Source organism: Erithacus rubecula (assembly GCF_903797595.1).
Source record: "Erithacus rubecula genome assembly, chromosome: 2".
Classification (NCBI taxonomy): Eukaryota; Metazoa; Chordata; class Aves; order Passeriformes; family Muscicapidae; genus Erithacus; species Erithacus rubecula.
In genome coordinates, this window is record NC_136685.1 from 45823962 (window position 1) to 45846011 (window position 22050).

At 40.0% G+C, this 22050-nt stretch overlaps 1 protein-coding gene across 2 annotated transcripts in view; it reads right to left on the bottom strand.

Moving 5' to 3' along the window:
• HS3ST5 (heparan sulfate-glucosamine 3-sulfotransferase 5) overlaps window positions 1-18150 on the bottom strand; it is a 189109-nt gene extending 170959 nt beyond the window's left edge. Inside the window, exon 1 of one of the 2 annotated variants that reach the window (XM_079326472.1) lies at window positions 17458-18150. The gene's annotated coding sequence lies outside the window, so the exon portion shown is untranslated. The other variant, XM_079326474.1, reaches the window with a different exon arrangement.
• Window positions 18151-22050: the final 3900 nt, after the last annotated feature.

A 22050-nucleotide genomic window follows, 5' to 3' on the forward strand; every position in this document is an offset into this window, starting at 1 on the left:
TTTTAAGGTCAGGAGGAAAAATATGATAATTCAGTCTGACCTTTTTCAAAACACAGAACACAGAAAATTGGGAGGCAATACTTGCAATAAGTTATTTTTATTAAGTTTACAATTTTGCACAATAACAGTTTAAGGCTTCTCTCACTAGTTGTACTTTTAGTAGGATTTTTCCACAGTTATTTGGCAATGTTTCCAAGGAAAACTTGAAGGTTACAAAAGAAAAAAGGATTTCTTAGTTTGAAATATGCTGACTGTGTACTACACAATGTCATTTGACTGCCTGTACCAGATATAGCCTCTCCCATTTTCTGTAAGCAATCCACAGGATAGCATTCTTCTACAATGAAAAGCTGAAATGAGCATTAAGACACCCTTCATGCCAAATACAGAGGATAAGTGATCTCTTTCATTTCTTTGAATGCCCAGGATATTCCAAACAATTACAAAAGTATAGAGAGAGCTACATTTATAAATAATTTCAGGAAAAAAAATCTTTTCACTATATACTTTTTGAAAAGCTGGAGCTCAGTCAGGCATCACTGGAATGAACAAACGCATTTTAAGGAAAATACATTTGTGTGACAATTTTGGATGCATCTTTTTCAGTTTTTCAGCTTTTAAATTTCAGTTTTCATAGGCATTATAATATTCAAGCACTTTGCTTTTCGATTATTTCCATTATTGTGGAGTTTTAAGATAAACTGTTTTCCTTGACCTTCCCAGGTAGGCTGATCCTGGAAATTTCTGTTCAGGGACTTATAACCCCTTGAAAGCCATGTTTCTACTCCCCAGGGTTATTAAACATACCTCAGGAAGTTAGAACTTGCCCAGTGGTGTTTTCTGTATGGCAGGTGACACCCAGTGGTGCTGTCACAAGCAGTGTTCCTGCTCTCTGTGTACGTACAAGCCTTTAGCTTTGGCTGTGTCAGGCCCTGTGCAAAAAGGATTCATCTTCCTCCAGCAGCTTTTCCCTACAATAACTGAAGAGTTTGTTAACTACAAACAAAGCTGCCACCTAATAATGAGGTAGGAGCTCAGAGCTATGTCTCTCAGAGACAGTGCTGTATGTTTTTTGGCCAGGAGAGATATCTCTTCATTCAGGAACAAGTTACACCAGGGACAGATCTGGATTATCTGTCACTTGGTTACTTTCAGCTAGGGATGCAGCTGTACCTCTCCAAATAGTTATAAGTCTTCATAAGCAACCATCACATCAGTGTGCATTCCTCCTGTCTGCTTACATGTGCAAGAGATTTATACTTTATACCCCTTGACATGTTATATAAAGTTTGAGAGGACTTGAGTTAATTAAAAAAGGTAGTCATGATCTGTTAGGTCTAATATGAAACCTTTAGAGTGTCAATGCAAAATCATTCTGCAGAGATCCCAAGACCTCCACACAAATGAACTCAGTTGATAATATTTATTGACAGAACACTGGTATAATCTCATTAATATTTGCAAATTTCAATTACAGGGAGGGCATGAGCCTGTTTAAGTAGTCACAGTTTTCCATTATCATTGGAACAAACACCAATTTATTAATTCATCTTCTAATTTTGAAAAAGGTGAAAGTGCGATGCTGCTAAGAATGATATATGATGAAGTGAATTATTTTTGCATAGAAGTAATGTTATTTTCTTCCTGTGACATTGAAATTCTGTGTCAAATTCTGGGAGAGAGGAAAGGATAAGAAAGCATGGGTCATTCCTCATATAAATGAAAAATTGATGTGGTTCACTAGCACTATGAAAGCAAGTAATACAGTATTTTGTTATTCAAGACCTGAATCTGTTGGATAAAAATCACAATTGCAGTTCACAAAAAGAGGGGTAGCTGTAATTCCCAACGGAAGAGAAGGGTGATGAAATTACATTTTGATGTTATGGGGTTTTTTATTTTTCAGCAAAAATTTTCCTAAAATGAGAAAATGAACTGCTAAACAGGCAGAATATTTTGACAGAACTCTCTCCACCTAAGGACCCCAACTAAAACTTTTGAAAGAGAAGTCTTGAAAAGCATCAAAAGACAGGGATTTTGTGATATATCTTTCTATCTTCTATACATCTGTATGCCTATAGGCATTAACAGAAGAATTTATTTACTAAAGAAATGGTTTATTTCCTCCTGATTTTTTTTTTGTAAATAATATGGAGCATTATCATTATTTTCTTACTTGTATTATTTGGGATATATTTGTACCTAAAGGCTCCAGTGCAGACTCAGAACCATTGTCTACCTCAACTAACAATCAGAGTCACCCAGTTCATATGGAAGCAATGATGTTAGACCAGGACAAGGATAAAATAAACCCTCTGAAGCAAACTGTGCCCTCCTTCTACTCAAAGAGCAGAACTGGTATGTTTATGCATCACACATTTAACACAAAAGCCACCATTCAGCCCCAGAAAGAATAGCTTGCAGATGTCACTGCCAGGCACAGTTTGCTGTCAATCTAAAAATAAGATACACAATCTTAAAAGGAGCTGAAGTAGCATTCTAGAAACTCTTTGCTAGCTAGCAAAAGGCTGGACACATGGCAGAGTGAACAAGGCTTTTCCAAAACTGTAGATGAGAAGTTGTTAAAACTTCTTCCTAGAGTTTGCTGGAGCCCTCAGAAAAGACTGTGACTTATTGGAGCAGCCAAAGAATTACTTTTCCTCACAGTCCAGGTGTACAGCATGCTGCAAGAGTTCACTGTAGCTGCCATCCTAGGCTTTTAATTTCACTCTGCTCCTGAAAGTACAACAGTGAAACACATCTGCTTTGGCATTCTTCATTAGATGTGACCAAAAAAAAAATAAAAAAAAAACAAAAAACAACAACAAAAAAAAAAAAAACCCCTGAGGTTGGAACCACAGCCTCATCACCTATCATGGAAGATGTCACTCTGTCTCATCAGGGTGCACAGTGTGAATGGATCTGGACTCACAGTTCCTCGGAGGGAAGATGAATATGTTTGGTGGCAGCTGGTAGAACAAGGAATATATTGAGCTCATCCTTCCTTTCCCTCTGGCTCAGAAAGACCTCTTCCCAAAGGAGAACAGCTCCAGTCAAGCTGAGTAAAAAGATACGCTGTGAAATGGGAAATGTTTACAGCTTTTCAAAATCTGATTTCAGTACTGAGAGTATAGAATACTTAGCATGTCTTTGAGGCTGCAAGCAAGAGAGGGTTCAGATAAATCAGAAAGGTACACCTGCTCAAGGCCTTGCTAAAATCTACCTCTGGGTAGCCCTTATCCCTAACAATCAGGCAGAACAGATGGCTAGCGGGTTTCAGTCCCTGCCTGGAAGCAGTGGGGTTCATTTTGTGCCCAAAATCTGGTCCCATTCCATGGCTAGATGCCCACTGCAATCTGCACTCTGGAAAGAGTCTGAGGGCAGGGTCAGAGCAGAGGAGATGGGTGGTAGAGGACCAGAAGAAGAGCCCAATGGGTTGAGCTGGACAAACTCAACTAATCAATTTTGCAATAGAAGAGGGCACAGCAGAAGAAGAAGCTGTAAAACATAGGCTGGGGGGTATGATGAGAGTCAGTAACAATCCAAGCAGATCACTGGGAGAAGCAACAAACACTGAATAAGAAAAATATTAAATGCTAGCATAAATATTTCCAAAGGCAAAGAGGTGGTAATCTAATTTTTTCTGTATATACATGTAAGGAAATGGATTAATAAGAGCCATTGGTTGGAAAAATAGATCTGCATCTTTTGCCTTGCCTATTTCCAGACTATAAAAGAATCAGTTCCTATGTAGGCTTCAAAATAATCCCACATATTTGAATAGGCAGTCAGCAACAAAACCAGCAATGCAGAACAGTTAATTCAGATGCAAATATTAACAATTACTGTTACATATAACTAGCACTGTAGGAACAGATATTCTGATAATGAAAACTAAAATTACTGCTGGTATCCATAAATTCAGAGATTCTTACCCTGCATTTTTATAAAATTCAGTCTGCACATCAGTGTGGTAACTGAATTTAGCTTAAAATTCTGTGTGCAGTCTTTAAGATAATTTTTGAAAAGGGTAGCCTTCTGAGGATAGTTATTTAAAATTCAGAAGGCTGCCCAGAATATCAGAGTAAGTTCAGCATTAGTGTAATTTTTCAACCTGACCCCAGAGGCCTACGAACTAAAATGCCAGCAGATTAAAATGCTTTTTAAGAGCCATTCTGCACTAAGTGTCTGTGTGACAGAGTTATACTTTGAGTTATAAGCGGGCAGCATCACTTTGGAGGCAGCAGCTGCCACAGTCAGGCAAGGACAATTCTGCTGTAGCATGTGTCAAACAGTTGCAGGATCAGGCTAATTGAGAGGTCTCCATCACTGTAACAGCAGCTTCAAGGTTAGCTCAGGGAGTGGGGGTCACAGTCAGGCCTGCACCCTGCTGAAAGCAGTCAAGAGGAAGGTACAATTTTGGCCAGAGTAACATCTGTTTTTTTCACAGCTTATAGGAAGCTGTTGGCACTGGTACTGCATTGTCACCAAATGTGTCATGATCTTTCTCCCTGAATGTTTCAGCCGAACATCTGCTCAAAGTACCTTTGTCAAATGGACTGAAATATTTAATAGACAATTTATTGTTGAAAAATACAATATTTTGTTTTGATATCAAAGCAATCTGCAAAGTGATTTCCAAAGCTGGACCTTAATTTGGAGATTTTTCCAAGAAACAGGCTGGAGGAAAAAGCCTCATCTTTGCAAGAAAAGTACCTCAAGAAATCTCAAAGTTATGGTAAATTCTTTGTCTGGCTCAGATTTGAGGCTGGCTACAAGTTCACTATCCATTAGCAACTGCTTGGTATGAATCCCTCTTTTTCTGGACTGCATGAGTTGTATTCGTCAACTGAGAGCCATCATCCCTGCAGACCAAACTGAAGGGAAGGAAGAGATAAAGGCAGAGGCACCAGAGGCATTACAGCAGGATGCAAGGAGCAGGATGCTCTTTAGATCATGAATTACAGTTGTAGTTAGTAGACATGTTTCAGACACACACCAAAGAAGCTCCAGGCTGGCTTTAGATCTACTTACTTAACTATTCCTTTTTAAGTATCAGTGATAAATAACTTAAACTTTTTAGACACTCTCAGATCTCCTTAACCACTATATGCCATAATAACTGGGAGAAAAAAATCCTTTCTATTTAGGTGAGAGTATGTACAATATATATTAAAGTATAAATTAGAAATAAATATGCAGACATATATCATGAATAAACATACAGTACCTCTCTCAATTTTTTCCAAGGGATCTTCCAATATCTGCTCCTACACTACTGTTTCTAAATATATTTATGGAGTTGCAAGCTACACAGAATTTTCCAAGCATGAAGAATTTTAGGGAACTTAGTGATTTCACTAAACAAAGTAAGTGACTTATATATCATCTCAGCTTCCAAACTAAGCTAAGCTAAAAATCCTGGTATGCTTCGTTAAGTTTCAATTTTCTGGAAGTCTTCACTTCTTTGTTGGTCAAGCCTAATAGCTCCTACTGAATAATGAAACAGATATTTGACTATTGTCTATTTATCAGATTCAGATGCAGGGTTGTTTTTTTTTTTTTCAAAGTTGGCTACATCAAGTTTATTATATATGCGCTTGTGCAAAAATTAAATCAGACTCCTTGAAATTGCACTAAAAGCATCACTTAGAGAAAGAAATGGCTAAAATATTAAAATTTGTTCTTTCTCCTAATTTGAAACCTCCAGAGATATTAAATGCAGCTTACTGGAACCCTAACTGGAAATAATGTCCAGAGAAGGCAATGGGACCTCATGACCTTGCCCCTGAGATTCAGTCTTATCACACACCTGGGGTCGCAGCATTTGGAGGCAATTATTTTACCATTGATAGCAAATTATTATCTCTCTGATAGGTAACTTTCCCACAAGAGCACTGCAATTTACATATGCAACTCATGAACCACAAAATTGATATTGCAGGACTATGCCAAGAAGTAGAGTCTCTTCTAGGCAGCATTTCAATGTATCCACACCCAGACTAATATTCACTGCTTTTGAAGTTGTGCTATCCTGCATCCATGAAAGAATAATAAAACCTCACAAAAGCTCACCAAGAAAAGATGAAGAAAGATCAGAAAAGATGACTTTTGGAGGTTGCAAAAGGTGCACAGTGATGGCAAATATCAAGAAATAAAAATTTTTTACAAGAGTCACTATAAATTAAATGTATTTCCCCCCACAACTAAATTAAATATTATTTTAATGTAATTTGCTCACTGTCATTCAACTACATATTAAAAATGCATCCAAATATCCTGTGTAAGCATAATTTCCAGCTAGCTAAAAGGTGTATTCTTTAAAGCCTAAAGGAGTTTGATTTCTGAGACCTCACCCTTCAAGATTTGTCATTATTTTTTTTTTTTGAGACAGAGAATACTGATACTCACCAAATAAGAATTTTTGAGTCTGTTCGCCTTCTTGGCAAAAATTAGTAATGCATCTTTTAAAAGAAGTGCTAGTACTCTCACTTTTTTGTACCTTAAAAGACCAGATTTTTCAATACTATAAAAATTTCTGCAAACAAATGCACTGTAAATAGATAATATCTTTCCTATAACAACAATTTCTGGATTAAATGACTCCAGCATTTGATAAGAAATGTAAGTATTAGTAATGCAGAAAAGGATACAGAAGAGTAGCCACCATTTTCTAAAACATTTTACCACATTGAAATCTTCCTCTGCTTTCAGAATGTTATTACGTATTCCACAGCTAATGACTGGTTACAAATATTAAGCCCCTCTTATGCAATTTGTAAAAATATCATGCTGCAGTGTAGTAGCACCATTTAAATCAACTGAGTTAATTCCCAACAAATAAAGTGAATAAACATCAATGTGTTTGGAGTCACACTGACCTAAATAATACTAAGATTACATTTATGGAAGAGAGTTAAATGATAGTAGGGCATGTTTTTTTCCTAGAACATAAAATGTCAGGGCAGACCCTGACACTCTTTTGATCTTGGCTGCTTGACCAGCTGTCTCCCAAGGGTTTCCTAGACACAGCTAGGGCACTAGCCCTGCTTTGGGGCTTTTCCCAAGAGGCAGCTGGATGCAGCCTGTGCTTAGGAGGCTAAGGGAGCTTAACCATATGGAAGTAGCTGTGCTTAGCTGGCCTCCAGGCTAGAGGGAGGCCTTGCATCATTCAATTTATTCATAAAAATTACAGGCAAGGAGCAGAAACGCAGCTGTAATAGAAAAAACAAACAAACAAACAAACATGTAAACAACAAACATTCCCAATTAGTCTCCCAACAGTAAACATTCCCAATTAATCTCTTCTAATTACTGGAATAAAGGAGACAAACCCTGACAAATCTGTTCTGTTGTGTCCCTGGGGGATACCAGACGTGAGTGGCCAGCTCCTGCCGAGCAGTGTGCTGGGGATTTGCGCTGCCTGTCCGTGCTGTGCTTTCCATATTGACCCAGTGCTCTGCTCTGACACACAGCCCAGTCTGGAGCAGCTGTCCCTCCACTTACTGACACGAGTCAGCTCACACAAACAGCACACGTGCAACCCCAGGTACTCAAACACTACACTGAGTAAAGCAGATTTCTTCCCAGCTCTGCACTAAGCTTTTACCCACATTTTAAACGCACATCCTGAGCCTGGATGCTGTTCAGCTGTAGGGCATTGTCCTCTTAAAAGTTTTAAAAATGACACATTTAATCTCCCCTCACTGCTGTCTTTAGTTATGGCAAAGAGACAACTCCTTTCCTTTTTCTCTTCTCACCTAAAGTCTTCCTCAATGTATTAGCTGTATTCAAGAATAAAATAATCAACCTTCACTAAGCAAATACCTTTCAAAGAAATCACCTGGTTACTTTCCTAATACTTCTGCTTTATCCATTAGCCTAAAACCATGATCTACACAATGTTGTCTCTGCTTGGAAATGAGCCAGGTAGTATTCTCCTCATCAGGAAAAAATGTTTGGACCTTTTCAAATGATTTTTTTTCTGAAGTTGAAAACATAAGTTTGAAATCTTCACAGTCTCAGAAGAAAAAAAAAATTATTAGGGACAGTCCATGGACCTTGTGTAAATATTTTGGAGACTTCTTTCTGTTTTTTATTTTTTTCTCATTTTCACAAGAAAATCACCTTACAGATTAAAAAAAATGAAAAATATACCTTTTAATTATTATGTTATCACAGTTCACAGAAAATGTATGAAAATATATATTTTCTACAGACAGCTTAAATTAACTTATATGTGAGAAGAACCTAAATTTCTAATAAACTTGAACCAGCTTCAAATTTTACTTGATACCTGACTGAATATCTTCAAAGATAAAACTTTTGTGATAAAAAGTTTTGATCCATTCTGAAGTGACATTTGAAAAATTGATTTTTTAAATTTAATTCTTTCAAGATTCTTTCAATATGATAAATGTCAAAGAGGCATTATTCAGATATATTTGCTTTGTGTTAAAGAGAAATTCTTAGAAAGTTTAGAAAATACTTTTATCCCTTTCTTATCTTTCTCTTCTTTTTCCCATTGAAATACTTTCTTGCTTCCACAAAAAAAGAATAGTGGAAAATAAAAGAAAAATTATACACTACCATTAAAAAAAATTATATAATCTGTTTCTGAAACAAACAAAGCAAAATTGCCTAGTTTGCTTTGTTACAGAAGAAGAAAGATGACAAATCCTAATGACAGATAAATCTTTTCAATCTATTTTTGTTAAAGAAAATAATTTCTGTTCAATGGTAATGCTCACAAATAAAGCTTCTGTCTTGAAATTCATCCTTTGTTGTTTCTTGCTATTAAGTTGTGTAAGGTGGAGATGTATGAAAACCTCTCTGCACCATAAATAGCCCCTTTGTTTGCCACCAGGAGGGAAGCAAGGGCAGCAACAACACTGTAGGTCCAATATATAAGGGAGGAAAGAGCTGCTGCTCCACGGTCACCTAAATCTATTCCACCAGCAGACAAGGAGCAGTCCTGAAGGAACTGCTGGGAAAGCAAGCAGAGAAATGAAATGTGTTTTTAGGCACACTGGAATGAAGGCCTGAGTTCCATTTTCTGAAGTTGCACAGTTTGACTTTTTGAAATCCATGTTTTTTCTCATACCTGAAGGAAAATAACTTCATTTTTAGCTCAGAAATCACCAAATATAGCATGCTGAAAGAGTAGCTAGCAATGTCAGTGGTAACGAGAATTTTTTCATATGCAAACTGAGAACTTGTAATGCCAAGACAAATTTTTCACTAGTTCTCCTCAAATCTTTTCTGTCTCTGAGTTAAACTCTGTGGTTGGTAAAAAGCTTATCAGTCATATTTCCTTTTCAGAAATATTTGCCAAAAAGATTATAATAGATTATTTTATAGAGATTATGCATCATCACTCAGGAATGTAATTTTCCACCAGAAGACAAATAAAGACATGTTGTTTGACTATACTGATAAATTCTACCTCAGCAGACTTTTCCCTGCTGCAAATCTGGTTTACTTTAGATTTGAGATTAATCCTTTTACAAGAGGCAGGAATGTGAAATTATAAAGAGGAAGGATTTGCTGCCACTTCTGACATTATTTATACTTACATGACAATTACAAAGGTGAGGACATGCAGCAGCAAATTATCTAAAATATTTTTCCTCAGATCTTCCTTCTGACATCATGCCAAAGTTAGCTCCACTCAATCCATTCAACAGTCTTTTTAGCATCAAAATTTTATAATAAAAAATGATATATCTATTTACTATATTAAATAAAATGTTGTATTAAATACTCCTCTGCTCCACTGTCATCTTCAGTTTCCCTAAAAGCTCCACAATACATTCAGAGAAAATATTTTTTATTTCTCCAGTGTAAGACTGTAGCTGATTTTTCAAGTCTAAACAGGAAGATCTTGACTGTGATTGTTGGTGACATTAGCATGTAGTTGGCAAAATATCATTCAGTTTCATGTTTTTCAAGACAAAACACAACATTGGCTTCAGACACTGAAGTAAAGATTAATTTTGTTTTCTCTTTTTCCAGGATTTGATTACTTTTTTGGGTTTTTTTGTTTGCTTGGTTGCTTGCTTGGTTGTTTGCTGTCCAGCTTGATTTTTTTGTTGTTGTTGTTGTTTGTTTTTGTGGGGTTTTTTTTTTGTTGTTTTGGGGGGTTTTGGGTTTGTTTTTTTTTTTTTTTTTGTTCTGCTTTGACAGCACTGCTTCTTATTCATAGCCTTGGGTTTAAAACATTCAAACATTCTGCAGGGAGCCCATTGGACCTGACTGTTTTACCTTCAGGAAACAATTTAACTACTCTCAGCTCTTTACTGTGTTATCAAATCTTTCTCTGTAACTTCATGGTCAGACAAAAAGAAGAACCAGCAAATCCCTGCTGAGATGAAGAAATCAGCCAGCATCAAAGTAGGGCATTACACAGATTTGGATATTTAAAAAAGTATGTATGTATGCACATGTATACACACAGATAAATGCGTATACAAATGCACACAAAATCTGTTAGGGCCATCTGGATTGCCAACATGGGAAATGGTTATTTTCTGGCTTTAGTCTTCTTTTGAGGCTCCCATCCTGTCGTTATGTCAGCTTTAGTTACTTCTCCCATGGCCAGAATATGTTAGGTAACTCAACTTTCATAATTTTATTTTTAACCTCAATTGCACTTTTTTTATGTCTTACTTCTGTCTTAAGGATCTTTCACAAAAGAGTGCACTTTTCCTTCTCTTGAAAAAAAAAACAAACCACCAACACAGCACTACTTATATATATTTTTACTTCGTTTTGATATGTCTCTGCCACTTCCAAATTTGTTTCTAAGTTCATTCAGGGTTTTGCCAAACTCATTTTTGCCTTCATACCTGGGAAAAGTCATGCCTCCTATAACAGCAAGAGGAAAAATAGGAACAAACCTGTCTGCTAAGATTCCAGGATGCAGTGTAAATCCATTTCCACTGATGTGAACTGACTTATCTCTCATGAGATGCCAGCTTTCTAAGGCTGTCATCACAGCAGCAAAGCCAGGTTGCAAAGGGAGGTTTTGATGTAGGTTGAATGTCCATCAGTTACTGCAGAAAGTTTACATGCTGCTGAGCAAGCTCGAACACTTGTTGTAGAGGACAAATCCCTTATTTGTCATCTCATTTTTCACTTAATTCTACATAGGATTAATTAATTCATATTAATGTTTCATTTGCATACTTTAAAAGAAAAATAGCACATATATATGTATTATTAAATCAGTTTATTAAGTCCTTTTGCCAATAAGTTTTGGTAAATCACAGACATTTTTTTACCATTTTCTGCTGTAATGTAAAATCCTGTCATCCCTTGGTAGACTCTGAATATGTGTCTGCTATAATACAGTCTAATAGCTTTATTTATGACAGTCCTTTGGAGACTCCAGCGACTGTGTGCAGTCAAGATTGTTCAAGCCATTATAATACAAGATTGTATTACAGTGATTTGAATGGATAAAAATTCTTTCATTTCCAAAAGAGAAATAAATTGTTAGACACTGTTCTGTAATGTATGAGGACAAATGTGTTCCTTTGGTCCCCCAGACACAAAGCTGTATTTTTTCAAGCAACACTGTTGCAAAAAATAAAATGCATAAGGACTGAGACGGTTGGTGAACAAAAACTACAGGAATTATCTATTTATTTATTTGCTAATTTTGTAGCGTGAAACATTGTATATCAACTCAGGTATCTTAAAAATCCTTTGTTTGAGGATATTCAACAGTTTAACCATGGAGACATTCCTTCAATTTGTCTCCTTAAAAAATATCTGAATCTTACAGAACTGGCTCTTAAAGTCTACCTTGTGCAATGTTGGTTCATAATTATATGTAAAGTTCACTTTGCAGTAGTCCTTCATTATGAACTTCATCCTTCATATCTTATCTACAAAAGTTCATTTTGACTAGAAATTTGAAGGAGTATAGCTGTGCAACTCATTTTAAAACAGTTGATTGCTTCTAGTACTTCTAAAGTATACAAAACATTAAAAGAAAAAGTAGAAATATTTAAAGATTTTTTCCCTGAAAGTTAAATTTAAAGTTGTCTGGTGCTGACAAAATTTTATAACCACAGATTTACACTTTTGAATAAACTTGAGAAAATTATTACCTTTCATGGTCATTGATCATGAAAGCATCTTTGTTCAACAAAATGTGATTAGGTCCCCTTGAGGTCAGCACATGCTTAAAGAATAATATTTATTTAAGGGTTTTGCTGATGTGAATCTTTCTGCAATTACCATTTCATCTGATTGTGTTAATGCTCAATAATGCTTGTTTGTTCAGGAAAAAAACTGTGCTTACAAACTTGTAATACTTGAGAGAGAGAGAGAGTGTGGAACTAACACAGTATTTATGCAACAGGATAGAAGTACTGTGAAGTGATATTGCTGTGTTGGGCAAACCAAGAGCATAAATAAAAGAGAAAAACAGTCTTGGTAGTAAGTGATGTCTGACCACTTGCCTCAAAAGATTGAAATTTCTGTTCTTGATTTTTAAAATTTATTTTAAAATTCTATGCATTTGTATTCTGTGCCCAAACTGAACTAAGGTAGTTTTTCTTCTATATCCATCTTTTATTTCATTTAGCCAGTAGTATATCATTTCAGTCTGCATGCTTTTCTAAGGAAGATCATATTATCAAGGAACTGTCCTGGCTGCAGTAAGAGAAAATTGAAGACACACACACACACACACACACACACACACACACACACACACACAAATACACAAGAAAGCAAAGCACAGTTGAGACTAGACATAGTCCAGTGATTGATATTTTAAGTTGCACGTGACACTATTTCCTTGTTCTGTTGCACTGCATTTAGATATTGTATGGCTCTCCAGACATGCTATGCATAATTTTACATACCATCTGCTTTACATGCCAGGTTCCATATGTACAATGTATAACCTAAAACCAATATTTTGAATGATTTGAGCTACAGTGGAATCTTTTGTTCTTAAATTGTTGGATAGAAGAATACAGTCCTAAATAAATTATCTGGTGAATGTGCTCTGAGATTAACAAATAATAAAATTTATTTTGAAAATATTCTTAGAAGTGTAGTAATGACAAAATTCAGGTGACTTTCAAGAGTCCCAGTAATGTTGCTTCCCAGATTCAAATACCAAGAGACCTGTAAATGCTTGCTACCATTCACTTAACAACAATAGCAATACAAGGGCATAAACATGTTTCAGAGTCAGGCCAGGGACAGCAAAAATAGTCTTGAAATATTCATCTGAATAAAAATGAACAGCGCTTACTCCTCAAAACAGGATGAGGTTTACAAAACTGCTAAAAGTGAGTAATGGTTGCTCAGAATCATGTTCTGGAGTTCTCTGGTACTTCATTATCTGGCTTCATTCAACTCTGCCTTAAATACTCAGATCTTATACACTCTTCAGTTACAGGTAAGCCTAAAAAAACCTAAATTTCTGTTTTGGAGATGTTGTACACAATATCTGTCTGAATCTTCATACACATCTTTGAAGGAGAAGTACTAAAAGATCAAAATGAAAAAAACCCCATAGAATTCCAAACAATGGCTCTCAGACAATCACAAATATTTTTTTTCAAATAATATCTTCATTTTTAGAACTGCTGACTCTCTTAATTTAAGAAAGAAAAGAACATTGCTTTGGATCTTAAAAGAAGCATCATCACCACACCCTGCCATACCTCCCAATAAAAAAAATATTCAAACCTCTTAATATTAATCACCATATTTTTCACATTTAACTTGAAATAGAAACATTGTCAAGAAAAATAGGTTGTGGGATTACAATCTGTTAGCAAACAGAAGATAGAGTGGACAATAGAGGAAGCAACAAAGTACCTCAAATAAAATTTTACTCCATGTAAAGTCCCATAAAATATGTACCCTTTACTTCCATATATGGCACATGACAAAAGAAACATTTGAATTCACAGGAAAATTAGAAAGAAACCTACGATATGCCATTTTAAGAAGGAGGTGTCTCTCTTGCTTACAGATTTGCAAGGAGAGAAGAGATAATCAGTGAAGCATTTGTCCATTTTGCAGGTTTTTTTCTCTGCTGTAACATGAACATCTTAATCTTTTCATAGTTAAGTATTAGTGACACATTCAGTTCACTTCAATGACATTTCTACCAGATGCCTGCAAAAAGCTGAACAAGAGATGCAGCACTTCAAACTTTCTTTTCACATTTGCCTATTAGCACAAAATTGTGTTTAAAAGGGAAACATCATTATAGGACCATAACTGAGAAAGGTTTATTTCTTCTTGTATTGTGTTTGGTTAATGGTGGGGGTTACAAGGATGTGAGAAGCTGCCAGAAGCTTCCCCTGTGTCCAACAGAGGCGATGCCATCCAGCTCCTGACAGACCTGCTCCTGACCAAGGCTGAGCACCCTCAGCAATGGCAGCAGCACCTCTAGCACAACAGATTTAAGAAGGGAGGAAAAGACCCCGAACAACAGAAAGTGCAGCCAGAGAGGGGAGTGAGGAATAGAAAGTGCAGTCACAGAGTGAACTCAGAAGAAACTGAGAGTATGTGAGAGCAGCAGCCCTGCAGACACCAAGAGCAGTGCAGAAGGAAGGGAGGAGGTGCTCCAGGTGCCAGAGCAGACATCCCCCTTCGGCCCATGGTGCAGACCATGGTGAAGCAGGATAGCCCCCTGCAGCCCATGAAGGTCCATGGTAGGGTAGAGATCCACCTGTAGCCCACGGAGGAGCCTTTGCCACAGCAGGAGGATGTTCAGAGGAGGCTGTGACCCCTTGGGAACTCATGCTGGAGTAGCTTCTGACAGGACCTGTGACCCTGCAGAGGGAGGACCCACAATGGAGTACTGTCACTGTGAGAAAACCACACTGGAACAGTCTGCACCTGAAGGAGTGCACCTTGTGGAAGGTGCCCCATGGAGCAGCTCATGAACTGCAGCCCATGGGAGGACTTGTTGGAAAAGTTCATGGCAGACCATATCCCATGGGATGAACAACACCAAAGCAGGGAAAGAGTGTGAGGAGTCTTCCTCATCAGGAGGAAGGAGCAGCAGAGATACCATGGGATGAACTGGTCACAATCCTCATTCCCTATCTCCTAGAACCACTGTCAGGAAGGAGGTAGATAATTAGGGTGTCAAGTGGAGCCTGGGAAGAAGAATGGATGGGGGAGAGAGGAGGTTGAGAGGGGAAGGCTTAAGATTGAGCTTTTATTTATTGTTTTCTTACTCTGGTAAAAAATTAAACAAATTTCTCCAATATAAGTCTGTTTCACATGTGACAGTAACTGCTGAGTGATTCTTCTGTCCTTATCTCAACCCATAAGCTTTTTGCTACATTTTCTCTTTCCTGTTTAGCTGAGGAGGAGAGTGATAACACAGTTTTGGTGAGATCCTGGCATCTAGCCAGTGCCACCCCAACACACCTAGCAATGTAATAGTCACATCATTCATGACTATAGGCATATTTCTGATACTTGGTAAGCTTTTCACCAAATTGAGCATGGGGGGGGGGAGGGGAGGGGGCTTGGGGGTTCATTCAACACTCAGATTTGGAAAAAAAAAAAACCAAAAATAAAAATCACACTTTCCTTTTTAAGGCATTCCAAGCAGTTGAAAGTAGTTAGTCAGGTTACAGGAATAAGTCTAGTTTTTGCCATTTGAATATCAATATTTGTATTTGGTGCTTCATTATATATCTGACTGCTCCCAATCTAAATACTGCACTGAACAGAGGACGTTCTGTGAACTAGAACTTCCATTTGCTAATGGAATTTTTTTTTGCATAAAATCTTCACTGTAATCCATATGAATATGGGCATTTTAATTATTAATCAGAAGCATTCTTTCTTATTTGTATCTGTGCTGTGAAAGAGTTGGATAAAATGGGATAAAAAATTAATGTACATTTAGATTTTTCTCCTCTCTAGAGGGAGGGTGTTCATGAGTTAAATGCTTATGCAACACCTTTCCTTATAAACAGTACTACAATTATCTTGTTACTTCTCTATTGAGCCTTTCTGGGCCTGATCCACAGGCTACTGAAGTCAATGAGAGCCCGTCTAATTGTGTCCAACTGTTTCCAACTTCTTAGTGAGAAAAAAAGATATGCTGGAAAAAGTATCAGTTACTAAGAAATATGTTGCAATGTCTGTGGATAAAACGATGGTCCCCACTTGATTTCCAACACATCAAGAAATCATTCCAGTATTCTCCAGTTCAAAGTGGCAAAGAAAATCTAGAAGACATTTCGGACACTGTGCTGCTAAAACTCTTCGGTTAGAGAGCTAGCTCTTAAGACAAAGTTTCTTTTATACATCTCTTTCACTTTACCATCTATCTTGTGCCCAGTGCCTTTCAATCTGTATTGACCATAATTGCCTTCCTCTGAAGTCAGTTGGGAGTTTTGCCATTGACTTCAATGGCAAAGTTATCATACCCAGGATGAAAAGCACAGTGAAAATAGATCATTGCCGAAGTACACAAGTAAAAGTAAGAAAGACTTCAATGATTTACCAAAGTCCACTTTAAAATCGCCAGCAATTGTGAGCTTTCATATGTGTTTCTCACAAATCGCATCAGGCAGTCAGAGAGAACAAAACCCCCTTGCACGATGCTCCTGGTATTTGGTAGCCGGAGCTGAGCCCCTGCCTAAGCGGAGTTAGCCCAACGCAGACCCGAGCTGAGCGGAGCCACCCGCTAATTGATAGCAAACATTTTACAAACATTACGCTTCCCTAAGGGACAAGCGCTTTCCCGGCGGAGCCCTCTGCAGCGCAGGAGGGCAGAGCCTGCAGGACGGGGAGCGGGCAGGGAGCCGCGGGCACCCTCTCGCTGCGGTGCGGGGCTCCGCTCTGCTCCCGTGTCCCGGTGCGCAGCACCTGGCTGCTCCTCTCCGCAGGTGAGGCGCCCCGTCCCCTTGTCCGATCGGTGACACCGCGGCGCCCGAAACACCGGACCGCGCTGGCAGCCCCGAGGGACGTGGCCAAAACCGAGGAGTAGCAGCGGACAGTACCCGGGGCGTACGGGGGGCACCGTGCCCTCCGTGCCCGGGTCCCAGCACGGCGCGGAGCAGAGCCGCCAAGAAGGGAGCCCGAGCGCGGCAGGGCACCCTCCACACCTCACCCGCCCCCGGGGGACCCCGGCGAGGCGCGGAGCCCCGTACTCACCGCGGTGCTGCAGGCAGCAGCCCGCAGCGCAGGCGAAGCGCCCCCGCCCCGGCCGGTGCCCGCTGCGGTGCACAGACCCCGTCCCTCGGCGCCCACATCCAAGCCCCGGCCGCGCAGCCAAAAGTCCTTCTGAGGAGCACACGGCGAGCCCCGCCGCCTCCTGCCTCGGATCGCTGTCACCTCCCCTCCCCTCGCCCCCCGCCCTGGCCCCCCCGGCGGGCGGCAGCGGTGTAGGCAGTCCCTCACCCCTCACATCACGCACCGGCAGAGGTGCCGGTCCTCGTCTCTACTTACCGGGCATCCTTCAGAGCGGCGGGCGGGAGCGAGGGAGGAGGAGGAGAGAGGGAGGGAGGGATTGAAGGAGGGATGGAGAAGGGAGGGAGGGGGCTCCAGGCGGGCTGCGCGACGCTGCGCTGTGCTGTTCGGCAGCCTGGGCAGCTCGGCAGAGTCAGTGAGTGAGTGCCTCCGTGCGTGCCGGCGTGTGCGTGTGTGCGCGATGCTGGACACGGGCGAAGGGAGACTCGGGCACGGAAGGGCGGCGGGAAGCGGCGAGGGAGATCAGGGGGCGCAGCCCGCGCATGGCAGCGCCGCCAGGTGCGGCCCAGCGCGCCCCCGGCCCCGCGGCCCCCAGCGCCCCGCAGCCGCGGCGGGAGCTGCCGCGGATCGGCCCGGGGGAGGCGCGCATCCTCCCCGCCGCCACACGCACCGCCGGGCGAATCGGGGGAGCGGAGGGAGGGATTAAAAATAATGGTAATAAAAAAAGCCCAGTCACTAGGAAAGAGAAGAAAAAACCGCAAAACTCTGTCTCTACTTCCCGGCCGAGGTTTAGCCACCCGCCCGGGATCTGCGGTCCCGCGGCAGCGGCGCGCTCCCGCCGCGCCGGGAGCCGTCACCGCCCGCGGTGCAGCACGGCAGGAGCTGCCGCTGCCGGTAGCGCCCAGCTGAGAGCCGGAGCCGCTCCCCGCGCACGGAGGAGCCTCCCTCTTTCCTTCCCTCCCTCCCTCCTTCCCTCCCTTTTTCCCTCCCTCTCTCTCTCTCCCAGTCCGCTAAGGCGGGCAACGCGGGCAGGTGCTGCCGGCTCGCCCTGCGTCCGAGGGAAGAGCCGCGCAGGGCCCTCCGCCGGCGCCGGCTGCTCCGCGGGAAGCGGCCCGGCTCCCCCAGGCATTGGGGTGGCGCTGGGACGCGGCTGGAGGGGAGAAGCGAGGGCGCAGAGGGGAAGCCGGCTGCCCCCGAGAGCTGCCGGCGGGGCCCAGGAGCGGCGGAGGAGGAGGAATGAAGCACAGCGGTGCGGACTCGCCTCTGCTGGGCAGCGGTGCGGTGCCCCAGAGCATCCTCCCTCGCTCGGCTGCTCCCCTCCTGCCCGAGCGGAGAGCACCGAGGACTGCATCATGACTGCTGGATGTTCTGGGGAGGACAAGGGAGCAAGCGGAGAAGAGATGGAGGGCAGGATTATAAGACCCAAAAGGAAAGGGCGGGGGGAAGCAACATGCACACTAAAAAAAGCCCGTTCGAGGGAGAGAAATCAAAAATAGCCTCAAAAGCATTGAAAGTTGCTCGCTTAGTGATTTGCATTATAACGCTGCCGCTGCTGCCTGGCTCCTCCAACAGTGTGCCCGAGGAACATGCAATATGGGAGAGGTGGAGCTATATACTTTTTTCTGTGGTCTCTCTTTCTTTTTTAAAAAAAAAAAAAATCCACGGAACCAAATCAATCACACTCCGTCCACTCCTTTGATGGAGGCGTGGCTGCAAGTGGTGGTTTCGGAGTTCCAAATGGGATTTCCTGGGGAAAAGGGTGTGTGTAGAGGACCCATGGGAGTGCTCCTCTGAGGTTTTGGGCCCTAGAGTTTGGCAGTCCGGGAGAATTGGGGGGAGCAGGCGCTGATGCCCTGCCGGAGAGATGCTGCTAAGGGGCAGCGCCTATCCCGGGAGCAAGGGGAGTCCCGCCTGCTTCTCCTCCCTTCTCCTGCCATCCGAGATCAGTCTAAGTGACTCTGTCTTCGGGAGAAAAAAAAACCAAAAAAAAAAAAAAAAAAAAAAAAAAGACTGGATAAAATCTAACTTTTATTTATCAACGGTTCATGCCCTGATTTAAAAAATAGCACCAAATCTTAACCCAGATTATGCAGTTAAATGTATCGAGCCGGAGGCAGAGTGGCTGTTTGCCAGACCTATGATCCATTAACCTCTTTAGCTCATTGTTGGCAGGCAACAATAGCAAACGATTAAATTCTTACATTTTAAAGACGAGCCATTTTCTTTTCATAGTAAACTCCCCTCTCCTACGTTGCAATTAAAAACAGAGTATTAACAATAAAAATTATGAGGAAGAAATAATGTTGTGAGTTTTTAGCTACTTTATGTTCATTTTATGGGCAAAAGCATTGTACTATGCTTCAGGCAATATGTATAAAGGTGGGCAGAGGCATATTAAAAATTCTTATTTTATAAGAAGGATTTTGCACAATTTTCCCTTTACCACTGGCTTAAATACTACTTAGACTGTCTAGAATTCAAAGTTTTAGTTCCAGTTCTTTTTATAGAGAGAAGCCAAGCAAAATCCTATGTAATCAAAGGAAAGGTATAAAAAGAGGATATATAGGGCCTTTTTCTCCCTTTCATGTGTTATAAATGTGTATACAAATATATGCCCTTTATCAAAAACATTCTGTGTGAAGCTATATATTCATACATAAATGTTTGTGCATGTATACATACTCTCTATATAACTATTATATAAATAACATTTTTTTAAATAATTTGAAAATTAGAATAAAAATGAGGCAAAGCTAAAAACACAGCTCTCAACCTCCTGCCAAGTGCTATAAAAAAGTGCTACCACTTGGAGGAGAAGTCATAGAATCACTGATACAGAAAGAATATGAAAGCTGTGCCTTGTGCCTTATTTTTTACACAAACAGCTTAGGAAGTAGAAATACATCTGTGGGGGGCAAAAAAATTAAAGGAAACATACAATGTTTTCTGTGTCTTTCTTTGTTGTGCAGGATATTAGTCTGTGGTCCAAAATATTTGTCTTGGAAAGTCTACATTCAGAGAGGTTGAATCTGTCACTGTTAGGTCAAGCTATGTCTCAGGGAGTGGAGCATAGATAGTATGTGCAAAAGGGATGACTGATCACATGAGGATCTGGGGAAAAAGAATGGGAAATGTTCTGGGGATGGGGAGAAGGGCTAACTGGGTGACAACAGAGAATTCAAGAAGCTTGTATGTTACAGAGGTAGCTGGGCCTGTAAACAAATGCAGTCTTGTGTGGAGGAAGCAACAGGAAAGAGGATCTGGAATAATCCTCTTGCTGTGGTCAGGCTGTGCTGTAAAAGACATCCTACTGCTCATTAGAAAAGAAGAGTGTAAGATAACACCTACACCCTCTCAAGACCTCCACACATTGTTTCTAAATCTTTTGTGGTTTAGGAAAAGTCCTCTCAAAAACACCAAACATGAGAGTCTGGGAAATGATAAAGGATCTGAGTTCATAGCACTGACCCTATGAGTTTTAGTGGAGGAAAAGTTTTAGTGCTGTATTTTTTGTCACCCTAACAAGCTCCTCAGACTTAGTCAGCTGGCACCATTCTATCCGAGCCCAAGAAGAGAAAGGCCCAAAACTCTTTCTTTACTGGCTATTTAATCCAAGAAAATGTAGTCTTGATCCCATTTTCATTAAGATCAGTAATGAAATTAATAAGTGACATTAGCATAAAATTTTGAGTGTATGAGACTTCCTGGCTTCAAGAGCAGATGTTAGAGATGGAAAAAAATGTAAACTACACTGTAGGGTTAAATTTAGACTATATTTCCACCTGTTGCAGAAAGCTAAATAGTCCAAAAATTAATGAAATATTATTGCTACTTTAGATAATATGTCAAATGATTGAAAGCAAATATATTTTAGCTGTTTGCTCTTTTTCTCTGTTCTCTTCACTAAATCCAGTGTTTTCTCCTTACTTAAGGGCTACCCTAGCAGGGGAGAGATATAAGGTGTCACACACACTGATCTATCTTTGCATATGTTGTGTAGGACAATCACATTGACATTAGCTGATGTAAAACTGTGAAGTTTATGTCTATCCAAAATTCCCACCTTTCATATGGTATAAAAGTAACTGGTATTTGGTAGCCATCATTTTAAGGAAATAGAAAATTGAGACCTCTATTCCTTAATAATGTTCTGTTTGTTTCTCTTGTATATTTTTTTACTACAGAGCCTATTATCCCACAGCTTTATTGTATTCATTTTCAGTACTCTAACTTGAAGAAGTATGCACCATTTATTACAAGCAGGCATTGATAATAAATAACAATCAAGACTTGTTCTCTGAAAATTAGATAAAAATGGTAAGATTAAAATGCCCAGCCTTTATTCCACTTGGTGTATGACTGCATTGGTTTGCAATCTCATTAACAACTTGAAACCAAGTGAGGTTTTGACACTCAAGAGTATTTTCTAAGAAAGTCAAAATGTCAAACAAAATGTCGCAGATTGGTACAGGATGTCTGCTCTTCTATATATAACACTATGGAACCAAGATCTTTAGTTTAAAATTCAAGTTTCGCTAATAGTTCTGGAAATTGAACTAGAATGTTTCTTTACTTTTTAAACATCTGGTCTGTTATAAATGTGTGTTTTACATAATTGTCTCCCAAATTTGAAAACTTGCATTCTGTTCCATGTTCTCATATGTCAAGTCTTTTTTTTTTTTTTTTTTTTTTTTAAACTTACAGCAGGCTGACTTACTTTTTGGAAAAAATGTGCTTTTTAAGAACTTTTTAAATACTTAAGGTGTTTAAGAATCTTATAGGATTATGTAAATTTGTGCATTAAAATAATAGATTTCATAAAAATTATAACCAATGTACATCTATTAGGTT